Genomic DNA, 18,646 nt, shown 5'->3' with positions numbered 1-18,646 from the left:
TTTTCCCCTTTTTTTCTGATCATGAAACTAGATGGGACAGTTTTGTTTTTGACAACTTATATTAGAACAATCATGCCCTAATTTATTAATCAACCTCTAAAACGTGGATATACCTCAAACCGCATACAAAGTTATTCTTTACTATCTATTTCAAGGGAGGTGAAGGGGTATCTTCAAGGGTAACTTTTAAGGTGATATACAAGGGTAAATTTTTCTTAAAACAAGCCATATAACAAATTATTCCTACCCTGAATAAAATATCCTTGAGTTAATGATTTGTACACTTTATGAGCATAGAGTGGGAACAGAAGAAATGTAAAAAACATTATAGACTCATAAGTATTTTATTAGAAAGAATGAACTGCTTACTCTCCAGTCTCACTGGCCGATTACAATGATTTGTTTCTAATAGAAGGATAATTTTGTTTCTGTAAAAAAGAAGCCATTAAGTTTAGTGTTGTCATTTATTCCCAGTCACATTTTCTAAGGTGTTTAAACCCAACACTTAATTTGTTATTTTCTTCTTTATTCAGTTTTGCTCCAGAATATATTTTATATATGATGAATATATATACGGCCTGATGAAATTCTCCTTAGGGCAATTAAATAGTTTCCAGAAAGCAGGAAAAAGGCAAATAAATCTTTAAAAGAAATAATCCAAGGTACTTGTGTGCTTGACTTCAGCTTCTGGAATACTTGCAGAATCCATGTGTAAAACATCCAGATGATAACAATGAAACAAAAAAGTCAACATGTTTTTTTTGGGAATTAATCATTTCAAATCCATCAAACTTTTTTTTTTTTTTTTTTTTTTTTTTAGTACAGTGACTGGTCTTGGGGATAAGAGAAAAGCAGACTACATAATTCATCATGACCTTAGTAAAGTTTCACAGTCTCACATGATAGTCTCATGAGTGAAAAAGAAATAGATAGTCTAGATGAAGTTTACCCTACGTGGGATGGAAAGCTAGTTGGAAATCCTTACTTAAGAGAAAAGTTATTAATCACTGTCAAACTAAGAGGATGTGTAAAATGCAGTTTAGATATGTCTTTCCGAGGAATGACACAATTCAATATTTCTAGTATTGTCGTGGGTGGGGGATGAAGAGTCTTCTTATTAAATTGGCAGATAATACAGATATGAGAAGTAGTACAAATACATGGCAAGAAAAAAGTAGAATTTATTGTGATCTTGACAAACTATAATAAATGAGCATGGGATCTTTTTATCTAAACAGCACAACACCAGGTTGTGGGGAGCTTTGCTGATTTTAAAATGAGTATTCTACCATTTTTTTTCTTCCTTTGGAATATATCCACAAACATGAGGAAGGTACTACTTTTCCCTTGTCCTTGCAAGTACTCTGTAATCTCTTATTCAGACATAAGATATGGCTCATCAAATCTGTAAATGATCCTTCTGCTCTGATCAGATCTTTCCATTCACATCAGCCAATTATTTCAAAATGTGCAATCCTGTGGCTTTGGATGTTTCTCAAGAAATATGAGGTAAAAAAAAATATTATTGCTTTAATCTGTACATGGCATAAACTGACAGTACTAGGAATATTGTGTCCAATTTCATTATCCATGTTTTTAAAAGGAAATGTATTACTCATCCATATGATGGATGAGAAACTGAATATCAGTCCCCAGACACATGCGAGGAGGACTGGAGGAGACAGTCAGTCTTGAAATTTTACCAAAACTGTTTTTTGTCACTTAGTTGAGAATTAGTAGGTACTGACATCTAGAGAGTCAGTCTGAGACAGGAAATCACATCCCAAAGCAGCACATCCCAAACCTGAGCTGACTAAAGAAGGAACTCAAATTTCAGTAAAACTACAGCCCAGCTGTATTTTATCTGCTGCCTACAGTTATCCTGGGTATTGTTTGCACTTCCAAAGTAATATCAAACAGTTTGTGTGTATTTTCCTGTGTCTGACTCATTAATGCATTTTCAGCAAACATGGATCAAAAGGCTCTTTCTAGTCTTTTCTGAAGCTTAGCATGGAAAGCGTGGGCGGTAGGGCCTCTTTCCTTTTGGTGCAAACGGATCTCCTCACGTAGCCATGGAGGCAGATGGTACTTTCATTTTCCAAAGCATTTCCTGGGTCCTGGACTCATTCTGCATCTCTGTTCTACATATCGTACAGTGTAAGTGCTATTCTCTTCACAATCAGCAGAGTTTCTGGTTTTTTACAGGAAGGGCATGCAGCAGACTTGTCCCCAGCACTATTCTGTCCTCCCCCTCTTCTCCCCTGTTCAAGGGGCGTCTAGCATCAGAACCAGTCACACCCCATATAAGGCTGCTGCTCATAGTGTATTTTAAAGTTTTCTGGTTTATCTGTTAGATGTTCATCCATATTTCAGTAATTTTCCTCTCCTTTGACTGATCAGGGAAGGAGAAAACCATTTTGCAGACGTACAGTTAAACACTGACTCAATGGCTAACTCAATGTACCTGTCCTATATGTTTTCCTTAACCTTAAATAACACTAACCTTAAAAAATAAGGCTAAGTTGTTGACAGAACAATGTAATTAACATATCTTTTTCTGTGAAAGACACAGTGTATTTTGGAACAAAAGTTTAGATGTTTTTGAGACCACAAGAAATAATTAGACTCTGTTCTTGGAACAAAATTCACAAGACAAGGCAGGCAGGTAGGTACACACTACTCAACAACTAAAAATTCTTCTTCTTCTTCTTCTTCTTTTCTTCTTCTTTTCTTCTTCTTCTTCTTCTTCTTCTTCTTCTTCTTCTTTTTTTTTTTTAAGACCCAGATGACATTTTCAAGTTCATTCAAATCTTGAAGAGCTGAAGTTGAAGTTTTATTACCAATTTCTGTTTTGAAGGGACCTGGGCACCTACTTTGCTTTGAGAATCTAGAAACGGTACCCTTAGTTCCTGAAGGAATGAGGACACGCTTGGTAGGGTCTGTTCAGCTAATCTGACACACATGTGCTAGAAGAAAATATGTTATCTTACAGGTTGTCTACTTTTATAGGATGTTAAAACACATTTAATTTTTTTTTTCTAGTGAACTGTGCCACTAATTTACACTGCAGAATTTTAGGCCTGAGAAGATATTCTGGGAATTGAAGTAACTGATATGAACATTTTTCACATTTTACAGAAAAAAAAAAGAGAAAGAATGTAAAAAACGTTTGCTGGCATACAAGTAATCTAGTTTGAGGATTACAAAGATAAACCTCATCTCTATCAGTGTAAAAGAAACAATATTTCTTTTAAATTGTTTTCTTACAGTCTACATGGACTACACAAGCACAGCTGTTAGCCTGTCTGTGACTGGTTTTAATCCCAGTGTCTCCAGCTCTACCCACAGATAAGTGGAGGAAACTCCTACTGCATCCACTGAAGACCAAACAAGCACAAACTGAGGAGGGAATTTGACCCACACCCTCATCATTTCATTCAGATATGAATTAATGTATAAAACTGTCAGTTGAAAAGATACTTTTTTACTCATCTAATATACAGGGCCACAAGCATTGACCTTGATGGCAATGAGGAGTCTCCAGCTCCTCACATTGGTCATTCGCTCCTGCCCCAGCACCACACGGTTCGCCATGAGGTGTTCATGGAGCAGCAGCGTAACCTGGATCCTGAACATCATCTAGGTTAACATATAAACACAAGCAAAATTGCTACTTTTCATCTGGATCTTATTCAGGATCCGGTTTACAGCCTGGCAGTGACCAGGCACATTGCAGAAGGCAGTGAACAGCTGACCAGAGCAGGGCAGCACATGCTTTAAGTCAGATTTGCCACTGAATCCATGACTCCAGAGACTAAATTTTGCCTTTCTATAACTTATGGTACTGCAGTGAATCACAACTCCCTTCCCCCCAGTACGGGTGAGAAATAAAACTGCTTTTATTTAATTACTCAGGAGGAATATTGACACTTTCAATTCATCTTCATTTCCTTTCCTGTCAATACCTTTCCTTTCTTTACTACTGCTTTTTGGTGCATTCTCAAATCTCCCTCTCAAGTACAAGAAAATCACTGCAGAGACTCTTATTCTTCTCCCAACTTCTTTTTTCTCTTCCCTTTTTCTTACTGCTCTTGAACACAAGTATTCTTAAGAAGCTTATCTTTACTATAGCTGCTGAAAGTAATTACTCTGTAAAAGCCTTCCCCTGCTCAGCGCCGGACTTGCGGCAGTCGTCTCTCTCACTTCTGAATTGGTGCTTTGTCTGACCAAGCACACAAGTTACCATGTCCCGCAGATTTATCTCTTTATAAGAGATATATATATAAGCAGAGGATTTTCCCCCCTCCTCATACCATCTGACGCCAGTACCAAAATTCAGAAGAGGAATCTGCTGAGCAACCTCAACAACTGTGCAGATTTTCTTCTTAATTTCCTTGTGCGGACTTCAGATCACTCCATTCTCCTTCGTCGTTATTCTTTCTTGGTGTTTGCTCTTTTTCTGAGGCAAAACTGCTAAACCTTGCAAGACAATTTTCTTCTTTCTGTTCTTTTATGTGCTCAAAGTTCTCCACCTAATTTACGTTCTTCAACACTGCTAATTTGGTAAGCTCATACTGGCATAAATGAAACCAGATTTAGACCATTATGTCTTTACTGAGTTCTAGCACTGATGCTGGTGCTGAACTATACTGTGTGAATATAATAACGTCTCCCTTCCACAGATTGTTTCCTTGGTAAGTAATCTTACGATTTCATCAGCAAAATGGTATGGCCAGAGCTGGTGCTCCAGGGCAGGAACAAATCCTATCTAATTTATTCTTCCTAGCAGGTGAGGAAGGCGGTTTGTTGAGAGTGGACAAAGCAATTACTGACTGAAGCAGCAAGAGCCTCCCCTGCTCTAAAACCCTGCCTTAAAACCTTCTCTGACCTTAAAATCCCAAACCCTGCCTTTTCCATCTCCTTGACCCGTCATCGCAGGACAGAGGCAAATTCATCCAGGTACTTCTTGCAGCTGGCTCTAAATACACTGTAATCATGCATCTGCCATGCACAGAGACCTGGAGACCACTGAGAAACTTTACTAAGCCCTACGTTTACTATAAGGTGTAACTCTATCTCCTTTTCCACATTTCTTTCTTCAAATGCGGCACATTATCTGCCACATTTTTGATGAAACGTTCATTTGTGACTTTACCGCCTCCACTTGTCTGAAACACATCTATAAAACCTTGCTAATTCCCAGGCCTCCAACCTGCAGCAAGTGTTGGAAGCGGCGCATTGCTGCTCGCCTGAACTGCCAGTTAGCTCCATCGCTAGACAATTCCTCTGCTTCACAAGTCAGGGCAATATATCTTCTGCAAAGATTATAAACTTCAACATAAGGCACAGGAATAACAATACTCCGTTGTTGGGATCAGAGAGTATCCCTCGGATTTTCTCAATAAATGCCTAGCTGTACATATGAATTTAATTATACTAATAAAAGGTCTATAGCAATCAATAAATGTGATCATTTTAAAGCAGGCAAATTGGCATGCTCTGTATAAAATCTCCTGCTGAAAAAGAAAATAAAAGAGGACTTTGCACTTACATTACACTGGCTCGTTGAAATTTGATGTAAATTAAAAGAAAACTTTGTCACATGTAAAAGTTCAAACTTAAAATATGTTGCATCAAACGTAATGTTAATACCGGGAGAAGAAAAGAGAATGATTGTGTGATGATATCTTTCCCTGCAGAGTTATCTGGATAACTGAAAAACATTAAAAATGTTTTTCATTTTTATTTGCTTATGTTAAATATTTACTTTTTATTTAAGCATTCAGCTGTGTGACACTATGTTAATTAAGCATCACAGAGAGCATGTTTTTTTGTTCACTGTATTGCAGTCATGATTACTTGAATGGATAGTACCCTAAGGAAAACACATATCTTTTTTGCACATATCCAAGCTAGACGTTTCTGGATATATGCATAAAGAAGATCATAAGCACATATATTAAAATGCTGCTAACCACAGATCTGACCTTAACCATGGATCAGCATTCTTCTTAGTCAAAGGAGTGTTAAAAATGGATATGACATCAGATCTGTAAAGAAAAGAATTTTAATTGACATTGCTGTCTGAAAATACTAATAAAAAATGCCAGTTTGAAAATGAAAACCAGGCCATTCTTCAAGATTTTTCTAGCAGCTGCCAAGGTAGTTATAGCTTTCATTTCTGATTTATTTTCTTTGCATGTTCAAGTGAAAGTGCCAACTTTAGTAAATAATATTGAACATGTCAGCATGAAACAAAAATAGTGATCCACTGTCTCCTCTGCTTCTCACTCACTCCTGGGACATGATTTTATTTTGTATTAAGGAAACTAAAGCCAAGATAGTTAAAGGCTGTCTAGCTATAACTGGGATTGCTGAAAACCAATGCCAAGTTGACATAAACACTTTCAATTTGCAATACTCTGCTACAATATTCTTATTTTCATTTGAGCATGCACAGGCAATAAAAAGAGAATTCAAGTTTAAAAGTGTCCAGACAGCTGGTAAAAAGATATTATAATCTATAGAAGAATATGCATTTTTAGAGCAGACAATGGCAAAGCAAAAGACAGGCTACTAAGAAAGAAATATCTTTTTGGTCCTTTCTTCATCTGACCAGGAATTAGCAATATTCCCCTTTCATTTTTATGTAATATTCCAAAACCAATGAATAATTGCAAATGAGAAAGCGTTAAACAAAGCGTAACCCAACCATGAACACACTGGTGTCTACATGCAACTGCACTACTGGCTTCAGCCTCGGTTCTACAACGGCCTTTACTGTCAAGCAACCAAAAACTCACATAGGTGACCTCTGTTAGCCTTTTCCTTCAACACACTTTCCTTTGTAATGCCACATTCGCACCAAAATCCAAATACTTCTCATCTTCATTATACCCAGGAATAGCTAATTTATACTTTAATACAATTCTGCTTATTCAAATAAAAGATTGATTTTTGAGTATTTGAATCTTATAAAAACTTTTAACACTTTAAAGCAGAAATTTACTGTTATATGTCTACAATTCCCTTGCTTAAAGCTCTTCCAACCTGTGATATTTATGCTACTATAACACAAAACTATATAATATTTTGAAAAGAAATTTTACTATGAATAAAATCAGAACACAAGCATTCATTTTTTATTATTAAAAAGATAATTCAGGTGTAACTGAGTTTTCTATATTATTTTCAACTTAACACATGCAGCTTTGGAAAAAGCTAGGGCAAGTTTAACTTATTAAAAAGTTCTAAAATGAAGACACTGAAATGGAACACAGTCAATTGAGATTAATATCATATCTATTCATATATTTTTAAATTCATTTACTCTTAAGAATCCGGAGTCATACATTTGATGTTCCCCCACAAACAGATTTGCAATTAATCAGATCTGCACAGTACTTTTTTCAGTATCACATACAGTACCATTTAGTGCATTTTTTCACCTGCATTACACCTGCAGGTCTCTGTGTTAACCTTAGTTTTCAACAGAAGAGATTTCACTGCTTCTGACAGTGTGTCTTAAGACATAAAATATAGCATTTAGAAAGACTTTTCTCAAGATCCAAAGGTTCTGAAGTCTTTAAAAAGAGCATGCCAATTGCCATTCTCTGAGATGAGAAGGATGACATTTAAACTCACGCTAGATATATGGAACAATTACCAGGAATAAAATTCACCTAGAGTAAATCTTTCAAATCAAGAATTAACTTTAATAAGAGTTGCCAAGACTGTAATAATATTTGTGTTACTAAGGAAATAGAATGATTTATTGCAAGACAGGTATCATGTTTTAAGTGTCCATGAAAGCTATTTTCCTTGTAAAATTGTATAAGCCATCTGAGGGATTAGCTATGATGCAATTAATTCATAAATACTTCAAAGGCAACACCTATCAGGACAAACAGCACTTTTCATTTTTGTGGTGCTGCATATTTTATTTCCCCTCCTCTAAATGTCTAATCCACACACCTGTTAAAGTAACAAGCACTTGCAAATCACACTGCTGTCTTAGCTCTCTGTATTGAGCATAAATTGCAGGGTTTACTGCATTCAGCCATAAGCATCCAGACAGTTCATGCCTGAGTGCCCAATTAATTTACTTACAATGTATGCTTGTGTTATTCTCAAAATACTTTCTCAAGTTTGAAGTATGTAAGATACTTTAAAATGTTAAATGCACATGTTCTAAAAGAATTAAATTTTGAATAAGAAAAAAGGTATATTTAAAAATGCAGCTGACAAATTTTATAACATATGAATATAATGGCATTAATAGGCACCTTTTAATTATTTAGGTTGTCAATTATAGTTTAAAGTTTTGCATAAATTTTTCAATGAAATAAAACAGCTATTTGTAGTAGCCACATGCAACCAGCTATAAGTATACCAGAGGTGAGTCAGGCAGTGGCAGTGCTGTTCTAGTAATGTGGCTGTATCTTCCATCTATACCTCTACAGCAGAATAAAGGGGATATATTTGTCAATAACACAGATTTCTTACGCTGACTTTCTAAATTATTTCATACTGAAGTATATTAGAAACAAAATTTCTCTCTTTGACTATTTGCCTTGCTACCAAAGTTAAAATGCCTCTTTTTATAAAAGGAACACAATTCATGGCTGCATTTTATAGATAGAATTCAATTATTTTAATGGAAAAAAGGTCTATGAAGTTACTCTTCTGTGATTAAGAGTGTATTTTTGGATTTTTCCTTTAATCTTATTAATATCTATACACAAGTCAATGATTTTAATTAGAAGAGTAATAACTGTACATAATCTCTCTTAAATGTCCTGCTCTTATATCCTCCTGAGATTACAAGAATTTTTGAGAAAATGAGAGAGAATTGATATGACTATAATAAGTAGGTCAAAACTAGAACATTTATGCCACTAAAAAAAAAAATCAGAACTTTTTAGAATTCAGTGCAGAGACTTCAGTCTCAGTTTAGAGTATGTGTAGATTAATGTAGACGTAGATCAAATTCAAAATCCATTATTCCTGTTTTAATTCTGATCCCAAACCAAAATATATGTATAAGACCCAAATCCTGAGACTAATTCAAGCCCATTCTGAACTCTGACCTCGTACAAAGTTCGTGGAGGCATCTACTTTATCCAGCTGTAAAGTGTATACACATACAGAGCACATTTGTACCACTTCACAGCTTGGCTTTTCTGTGCATTATCAGACTTGGCATATCACAGGTTGTTAAGGCTGTCTACTATCAAAGTAGAAATACTCAGAAAAGCTCTGTTGCCAAGCTTCAATCCTGTGAAACTGAGATTTGGAGGATGCTAATACAGTTGACAATTGAGTGCATACATTTTAAAGTGATCTGTTTAACACAGACCACAGAGACAGCAATGACATTCGCTGAGCTTTACTTTAATCAACCTTACGACAGTAAGACACATATCTGTTTAAGAACAAGGACCAAAACCAAATACTTCAAAGCATTTGTTTTTTTTCTCTCTCTCTGAAAACTAATCCAACTTAAAATATAGCTCACAAACATGAACCTGATTTGTAACCTATCCAGATTAAAGGAGATCCTTTGTTCTCTCAGAATCTCTTTCCCCTGAGCATAATTACTAAAGGCGCTACCCATACAAGCAGCCACATGAAAACAATGTCCAAGCTATAATAAAAAAAAATCCAACAGAAATGCAAATTGTGAATTTGCGGAGTTCGAAACATTGACCTGGGGTTTCTTTCAATTGTCTTGTTGATGATAATATAACGTTAGTAACCAAAAACATTTCTGTGCCATGGTTTCCCAGCGAACAAAACAACCTTAGAGAGACATACAGATCTTATTGCTCTGGATTCTCTTACAGTTTAATATGCTGTAATTATATAAAGCAAGTATATATATATAAATTTAAAGAAAATGTAATGTTTCTTTGAAATGCAATGGGTTAAACATTCCATTATAAATGGTCAGTTCAATTTTTGATTAGTATTCAAAAGATGACAAATCCACTGAAATAACAGCTACCTTTATTTCTGTTTCATCCATTCATGTTTGCAGGGTATAATGTGAATTACAACAAGTTATTAATGGTATGACCAAACAGTAGCTATCACAAAGGAAATTTTGCTCTCTGTGTAAATGATGATTTTATCACTTATAAACTACATTAAGTGTTACATCCAGCGTTGGCCTGAAATCCTGTTAGAACAATCTAACTTAAAAACTGCCAGATAAAAGCCACTTCTGCATATTTCTTACTCATCACTGTTGTGGTATTTTCAGCTTTGTCAAGGAGAAAGGACTTTGTTTTCTGCTGTGTAACATACAATGCATAACGCTGTAGTCTTGAAACCTAGGAGAAAGCTGCTCTTCTTCATCTGGAGAATTCAAGAGGGCTGCCCTGAAACAGTGTAATTCTACATAAGTTTATTTTATTTGGGAGACATTTCTGTTAAATAAGAAATTGCAGCAAGTGCAGAAAAAAATAACAACTGTAAGTGTTTGAAAGTGTATGGAAGTCTGAAACAAGTAATTGTTTTTCATTACAGGCCTGGGCTGAGTGCTCACCCCAAGCTAGGCTGGCTGCTTTGCGATGCCAAAGCCACAGCCTGGAAAAGGAAACAGGAAGGCAGGGAAGTTTCCGGTCTGATGTTGCAGAATCGGATTCCTCTGCCCTCAGAGATAGAAGAAAAAGGGGTTTGAGAATCCCCTGCAAGCAGGAGGACAGGGACAGGCATAAATATGGTATGAGCACTAATCAAATATCTTGGGCAGAGAAAGCGTTAGCCAAGCTCCAGTGGCTTCTCAGCAGCTGGAGTGGTGAGAAGAGTGAGGAGCAAAGGGGCTAGTGGGAGAGAAGCTCAAACCACAAAATGAGTAGCAGCTTGGGTCAAGCTTTTTTACCCAGTAGGATGGGTGACAACCCAACATTTAGGAATACCAACATTAGTTAAGGGTTAATCCAGAGAAGGTGACAGAATAGCTGGTTTATCAATTTAAAGGATTGTGCATTGGATATTACCGAATTTATATAACTTGTTCATTTTTTTTTTCTTTCTTCTCCTTAATAAAATGTTGCTAGTTAAAAACACTGATTCGTGTATGTGACTGGGGAAACTCAATTCATGAGCACCAGAGAGTTTAGCTGCAGCGTATCCAGCTGCAGGTTTCTGGATAGGGACTTGGATGTTTTATTAGCGATTTGTAATTTGAACCAAACCTTGTTCCTGACATTCAGGTCCTGGCAAAAGGGTTATGTGCATTTTGTACTATCTTTTTCAAAACACAATATTGTATTTGAATTGGTTCTAACAGAATGGTTACTAAGGAATAAAGAGAAGGAGCTGGAAGGATCGTTTCCTATTCGTATAAGCACAAAAATAGAAGTGCCTCTTGGATCGAATGCTATGTTCTCTCTTGCATGGTTATACAAGATGGAGAAGAAAAGATCTTGGACACGAATGACACAATACCTGTATACAGGTTTTTAAATTGAGGTCACAGATCAATGTGTAACTTAACCAGTTATACTTTTTGCATTTTCTAACTCCAAACATTGTACCATTTTCATCCAGCATAAATCTGAGTTATCTGTATTTGCATATAAATTCATTTTGGCAAAAAGTTTTTTTTTTAAATATCATTCTTTGGATGTTTTCAGTATGGTGATTCCCAATGGTATGTTGCATTATGGTGGACCGTGCACTTCACCCATCCACTGCTGCTGAACTGTGCCGATTTGGGTAGGGCAGCTCTGCTATGAGTCAACAATTTTAGTAGAGAAATGAACAGTGCCCAGCAAGTTTGAGAAGTGCTGTTCTAATAGGCATAACAGAAAAAAACCTCCAGTTTTCAGGTTTTTATATTGTTTTGTTAGAATAACAAGACTAATTCACATCACAATACAAGTCCAATGAAGCTCTGATGTAAGAACACGTAATCAAATCCACCCTTCAATGTTCTGTGGGAACTCACTTGTCCTCTCCCCCCATGGGTCTAATAGATCTTTCTCATGTTCCCTTTTAAGGTTAAATGATGAGTAAGCGTATAACAGGGCAAGAAGGGACCATACTAATATTGGTCTGCTATGCAGATGTCAACCTCTCTGATTCATTGGCTTGTGTTAATATCTAAACTTCAAATGGCAAGAAGATAATTATACATCATTACTTCATGAGGTAGAAGGAGCTATTCCCTAAGTTATAACCAAGGATAAAGATTATCCTTGCTTACAAGATACATATAACTGTCCAAGCAAAATGTAATTTCTAGCATGCATGGAATCTATTCAGAGATGAAAAAACATTGATATGTCAAACACATGAAATCTCAAGGGACACAACAGTCATTCATTTAGAGAAAAACAAACAGCTTAGTATGAACACATGCATGCAGCATTGGAACTATCACTCTTCTGAAAAATCAGTGGCCCCGTATCTCACAAAGAAGTTGAAAAACTGAAGGGAAGCCAACAGAACTTGAGAAAAAGGCCATGCAGCCCTGACTTAAGTCCTTCAGAGGAGCTTGATTCATTCAGGAATCCTGACTAGGATTTGTAAAAGCCCAAACCCGTCATGCCTGGCCAAGTCAATTAGACTCAATCAGCACCCTTTGCACTGAGCTGGCTCAACTTATAGTTTCTTTAAAGATATGGAGTGTACTGTAATCACTTCTGCCCCAGAATCAGTCTCCTGTCTGAGTTAAGAGAATTGCTCTATTAAATCTGTATCACTACACATACACCTTTGATTTCAGAGAGTTGTTAGCTGATTTAAACATCTCTAAAAGTGTATGTAGTATATGTCAAATTAAGCTATGTGTGTCACTAATTACAGTCACTGCAACTTGAGTGGGCCTTAAGGGCAAAAAAATCTGTTCTTTTTAAAAGAAACATATAAATACTCTGGCAACACTTAAATGTAATTATTATAACCTTCAAGATTCTGGCCTAAAAATACTGGAGAATGGCCACACTCCTCATAGCACTGTTTATTAGCACTGTTTATTTTTATTTTCATGCAGTTATTATATAAATACCTGGAAGTGATGCTACAATTGAAGATCTGTTAACTTTTCCCCTATAAGCCCTAGGATTATTTTTGTTCATTTAATTTCTTTCAAGTCAGTTTTAATGACTGAAAAACTGACAGCCTAGAAAATTAATATTCTCTGTCCACAGAACAGACAATGCTGTGCATAGCAGTACATTGCTCTTATGCAGTTAGGAACTGGCCCAAAGTATTATGTGTATGCAAAGGCCCATTACACTTCACAAGACTGTAAAAAATGAACAGAAAACAACTGGTACTCCTTTTGGCTTTTCCCCATCATGGCGCTCCTGCAACTTTTGTTTGTCCTCTCTTGTTACAAGATTGGCAGGAACCCAAACCCAAGCCTAGAACAAAAAAAAACACATGGAAATTTTCATAACTCATGAGATAACATTTGAAATAGCAAAGGACACAATCAACACATTCCCTATATTGGATACAGTGTGTGAGAAAGACCTAACATGACAGTAGTGAAAAATTATCAAGGCAAGTAACGTGAATAGATCGATTGCTTGCTTGTAGTAGCAAACAATATTTTTTCATCCTGCTGTAAAGCAATTTTGATAAAATACCAATGATATTGCTGCAACTAATAGATATTAATAGAAGCAGTTACTAAGCATTTATGTACATACATGTAAATGTATCTTTTAAGGTACTATTACTTTGTAGAGTGAACTATTCAACGACCCTAGGATAGGGATGCATGTGTGACTAAACTGTTCCAATAAAATATTATTGGGAATTCAGATCGTGAAGGCTGTTGAAGAAAACCAGGATCTGTAGCAGACGTTTCCAAAAGTTCAAGCACAAGATGGTAGCAGAGGCCTTGAAAGTACAAGCACAGGATAATATGAGAAGCCCCAAGCGTATGAACACAAATCACAAATGAACAATTACTGATCACTAAAGAATACAACCTTGAGAGCTGGGCAGAACCAGTTGTAGGGCATAAGCTGAACACACATAATACTGTGAAACAGCATCTTGCCGCTGCCTGTGACCAATGCATAGGCAGAATCATCTCTTGACTGTACACACGACCCCGATGAAACCAACAATTAATGCAGGTGCCTTACGTGACAACTGGGTATTGTAGATTGATCACTTCTGTAGCCTGTAATGTTGCAAAGTAAGTATTACTTCATTGTCTTTTAAAGGAAATGTAACTCTGTTGTTCGAGTTAGCACGATGCTCCACTCTTGAAGTTGTAAGTTTGGATGCAACAGTATCTCTCTTTTCTTGTCATGTTTTAAAAATATATGCCACAAACAGTGTTAAACATTAAGAGAAAGGAATCATTACTCTGCTGTCCTTTTGCAGATAGTTTACAGAACTATGATCAAATCAGATTAGAATTACATATCAGCAGAAGAACTTCAGCACATCCAAAAATCACGGTAAATGCATTCTTAAGCTCTTTTGTTTTTGCTATGCAAAGAGGTTTAACTAAACATGACTAAGACTAATTTTGCCAATTTATGCCAATTTGTGTACAGGAACTCTTTAGGCTTAATATATATTTTAAATTAATGTGGAGATGAAGTATTTTATGTTTAAAGACTAGTAAGCTCTGGGTAAATGTTTTTATTTTTTTTAGAAAATTTTCCAAAAACACAGAATTAAGGACATTTACCCTAAGAATAAGTGCCCTCATTTTTAACCAGTGAACTGTGGAAAGTCCAGACTGAACAGGGGTAGCTGGAAACAGTTTGCAAATTCTGAGGGCTTACCTTTTTTCTGTTCTCTGCCATTAACTTTCACCTCTGGCTGTCCTGAATCATCAGGAGGTTGGTGCTGCACTGGGGGTGGTGGACTCTACCCCTGAGGTTTCCAAGACTCGGCTAAGCAAAGCCACGTCCCACCTTATCATGTGTCAAGTAGGAGGCTGGACCAGATGATCTTCAGTGGTCCCTTCCAAATGGGACGAATGATGGGGTGGATGAGGAGAAGGAGGATAAAGTTCTCAAGCCTGTGAATTCACACAAGAAGAAATTTGATAACTTGTGGTAAAAGGCATTACATGATTATTCTGAGTATACTAAAAACGAGTATTAAATATCTAGAGAACTCAAACAAGCCTCAGTCTGCATAATTTATATATATAATATGTATATATAAAAAACTATATAAATATATACAGACATTTTAGAGTTTTCATCCTGAAGTTAGACTTTCCCCCACGATTTATTCTCTCCCACATGACATCATCATATGATATCAATATTATGTTATTTAACTGTTAATGTTATTTAGATGTTACTTATATCCTTTCTTAACTCATAATGGAACCACCTTAAAAGCTACCTGATCCTAGCTATAGGTAAAAGCTTTAACACTTTTGTGAAGCATTTTTCATTTTGAAATACACAGATTGCTTCAAAAAAGAAGTATCATTATTATAATTTTATATATGTGAATCCACAGCAAAGATTACACATAACAACTGTTAATAATTTATCCTAACTACAAGACAAGTACTTCAGATACAGCTTTTGCAAGATTTCAATTACTTTTAAGTGGAAGACATGAAGCATCTATTTTATTTCATGCCCATTCCTTCACATTAAAAAAGCCCCAAATTGTGAGTTTTCCTTCTTACCTTTCTAAACACTTTCCAAATTTGTGTTTTCACATAAAAACAAACATTGCTCACAAACTCAAAACAAAACAAAGGACAGACCAGTGTTTCCATACAGGAGGAACTTAATGGACTTAATATTTCTCAAATCTGACAGCAAAAGTAAACTGAATTCTTTCATCAGCTTCATAGACACCAAAAATGGCAAAAAACCCCCCTATGTCTTCTCTCAGTTAAAACAGCATGTATTAAGTGTTCTTCCTCTTGATTTTACTTGACCAGCTGCTAGCTACAGTTAAGGATAATATAAGCCAGACATGTAGACAATGACCTTTAAATGAATCTTAAAGCTGGTTGAAAAGTATTGAATTTCTTCACCTAAATAAAAAGAGAAAATGAGGCAAACCTGATTCTTAAATTAGATACTGTCAGGAGACCATAGATCTCAGTTTTATTAGTAATTTCTTAAAAATCATTTAAACTTTTCTATGTGTTTTCTCTTTTTCACCATTTTTCTATCACCCATTTAATCTGTAAGTACTTCAGGGTAAATATCTATAGAACAAGACACAGTAAGACCCGAATCTGAAAGGATCCTTTAAGTTCTATCGTAAAATGATAAAATACCACCAAATCAATAATAAAATAAGTGACAATCAGACAAGAGCCAGCTGCAAAATGGACTGGGGACTGTACAAACATCCCACGCGAGTGGAGAACATTGTTGGCCACAGGCTGTGCTATTTGGGATATTAAGGACTTGAAATACTAGTAAAGCTTAGGTCCATACACCATGATGTTCTGCAAAAAAAACCCTAAATTGGACTCTATCTGGACTATGAAAGCAAAGGTTTGTGCGTTAAATATCTATGTGCAAAAGGTGAAAGCTGTCATTGCCTCCGTCAGGTTGCTTTTCCCTGGGAACGCATGCAGCTCCCATCTCTCTGCGTAAGCGATGACGTTCCCCTGCCGCCCTGGGCTCTGCCGCTGCTTCCCGTGACACCAGTGCGGGCGGTACACACTACACACCACACACCACACAGTATGCCTCGGGCTGTGTCCTGACAGGTTACCGGGACGGCATCTGCCACCCTTCTGCTGATCTTTGCTAATTACATTTTCCCCACAAACCTTCAAAAAATACTTTTTATTTTACTTTAGCAGTATAAATTAGATGCCTGATGCGAAATTTTCTGTAACGAACATTTGCTCGCTTTGGACATCTGCCTGTTTACATATGATCTTTAAATCCACGGAGTATCATTACTGCAGGCTCCCTTGTTTTACAGTCATCTCATATTTAATCTGTAAGTTCTTTAAATGCAAAGCATGTTATATTTAGTGTTCAAACTGCAGCATTAGTAAACTGAGCCCTCATTTATGTGTGCATGTGGGTGAACTGGGTGTCTCACAAAGGATTCAAACAGATGCTTTAGCTTTAATGATATTTCTAATCATCTCACTTATGCCCCAAGGATATTTTCTTATGCTTTATTCTCCTGTCATGATTCCTACTCATTACAGCAAAGTGTTATTTTAAATCTACTTTTTATATTTGAACTTACTTCAGCATCAGCCCTTAACCAGCTTCAGTTTTTTTTAAAAAAACACACACTTTCCTTCTACTGTCTACTCAGAAGCAATGTCTTCAAAGGCACAGGCAGTGTAGATGAAAACAATCACTGCCTTTAGAGGTGACTTTCCCCTTATGCACCAGAGCCAAAACCATGATATGACTTCCTAACAGTTAAGGCTAGAAAACTTCTTAACTCCAAATTTCCTTCCACAATTTTTTATGAAATCCAGTAATATTCTGACACATAAGTAAACATACAAATGCACACACAGAGAAAAATATACCGTATGTAAAACATACTTTTTTTTGCATCTTCAGGCCTTGTAATCCCATCTATTAAACAAGCACTTACTCATTTTCTGAAGCTAGCAATCAGATTTTTATAAAACATAAATAAAAATATTAGTATCTATGCTACAAGAAAGTATGGTTGCAGTTGTTTGGCTTTTATTTCATGTAAATAAGATCCCCCCCAAATTACTTTCTCTCATATAAATAAATAAATGTATATGTATATGTAATATATATAGTCATATCTGTATAGAAAGGAGACACTTTTGGTTTGAAAGGAAGCAAACAAAAAGCTTAAGATATTCACATTCATGGTGGAAAGTTTGCTACCAGAAAAACAATAGGGAATATCAGGATTCCTTCCCTATAAAAGCTCATCTTATATTCATGAAAATAAAGGCTTGCTGATTATTTGGGAGAAACAAGATGAGGAAAGAACAGGGAAGGGAGATAGGTGTAAGTAGGACAAGAAACCATGCGCAAGGTAAAGCATTTGTCTTGGTCTGTGTATTAATTCACAGAACAGGGCAAACATAGCTATCTGTTAGTAAAAAGGAAAACTAAAGCCACAGCAGAAATTTTTTTCTTTCATAGGAACATAAAAAAATATAAAAAGGATTTTCCAGACCACTACGAATTACATGGGTAACACCAATATCTGCTTTAGCAATTTCACTTCTAAAATCTTTTCAAAATTACAAGGCAAATCATGGGCCTAATCACTGGCAAAACTCATTTGTAAGTCAAAATGTAATTAAAATCAGTGAGAGTTTTGACTGAGTAAACACAATTTGTTCTATTATCTCGTACGGACTTTACTTCAGAATAAGCAAAAAGCCAAGGAAACTTTGTTTAAATTATAACAAAAGCCCTAAAAGTTCCAGCAGATATACAGCACAAATGACTGCCAAAATAAATTAGAGAAGCAGAAATTGACAGTTTCATTATTTAAAATAATTACTAGTAGATATTGATTATCTAGAGCTAATCACACAAAAAAGTGAAAAAAACACGTCTACTGATTTGCAATCTAAAATTAATCATCTATAGCCATATGTATTTGCTTTCTATGAACATCTGACAGATGAAGTTTGTTAGAAATAATGAATAGAGAGCATGCTTTCTAAATCATATTTTCAGGCACTGTATTTGAAAGTCATCTGTTT

This window comes from Apteryx mantelli, chromosome 13 (assembly GCF_036417845.1).
Source record: "Apteryx mantelli isolate bAptMan1 chromosome 13, bAptMan1.hap1, whole genome shotgun sequence".
In the NCBI taxonomy this organism is placed as follows: domain Eukaryota; kingdom Metazoa; phylum Chordata; class Aves; order Apterygiformes; family Apterygidae; genus Apteryx; species Apteryx mantelli.
The sequence above is the reverse complement of the archived record's forward strand: the minus strand, read 5'-3'. Positions refer to the sequence as shown.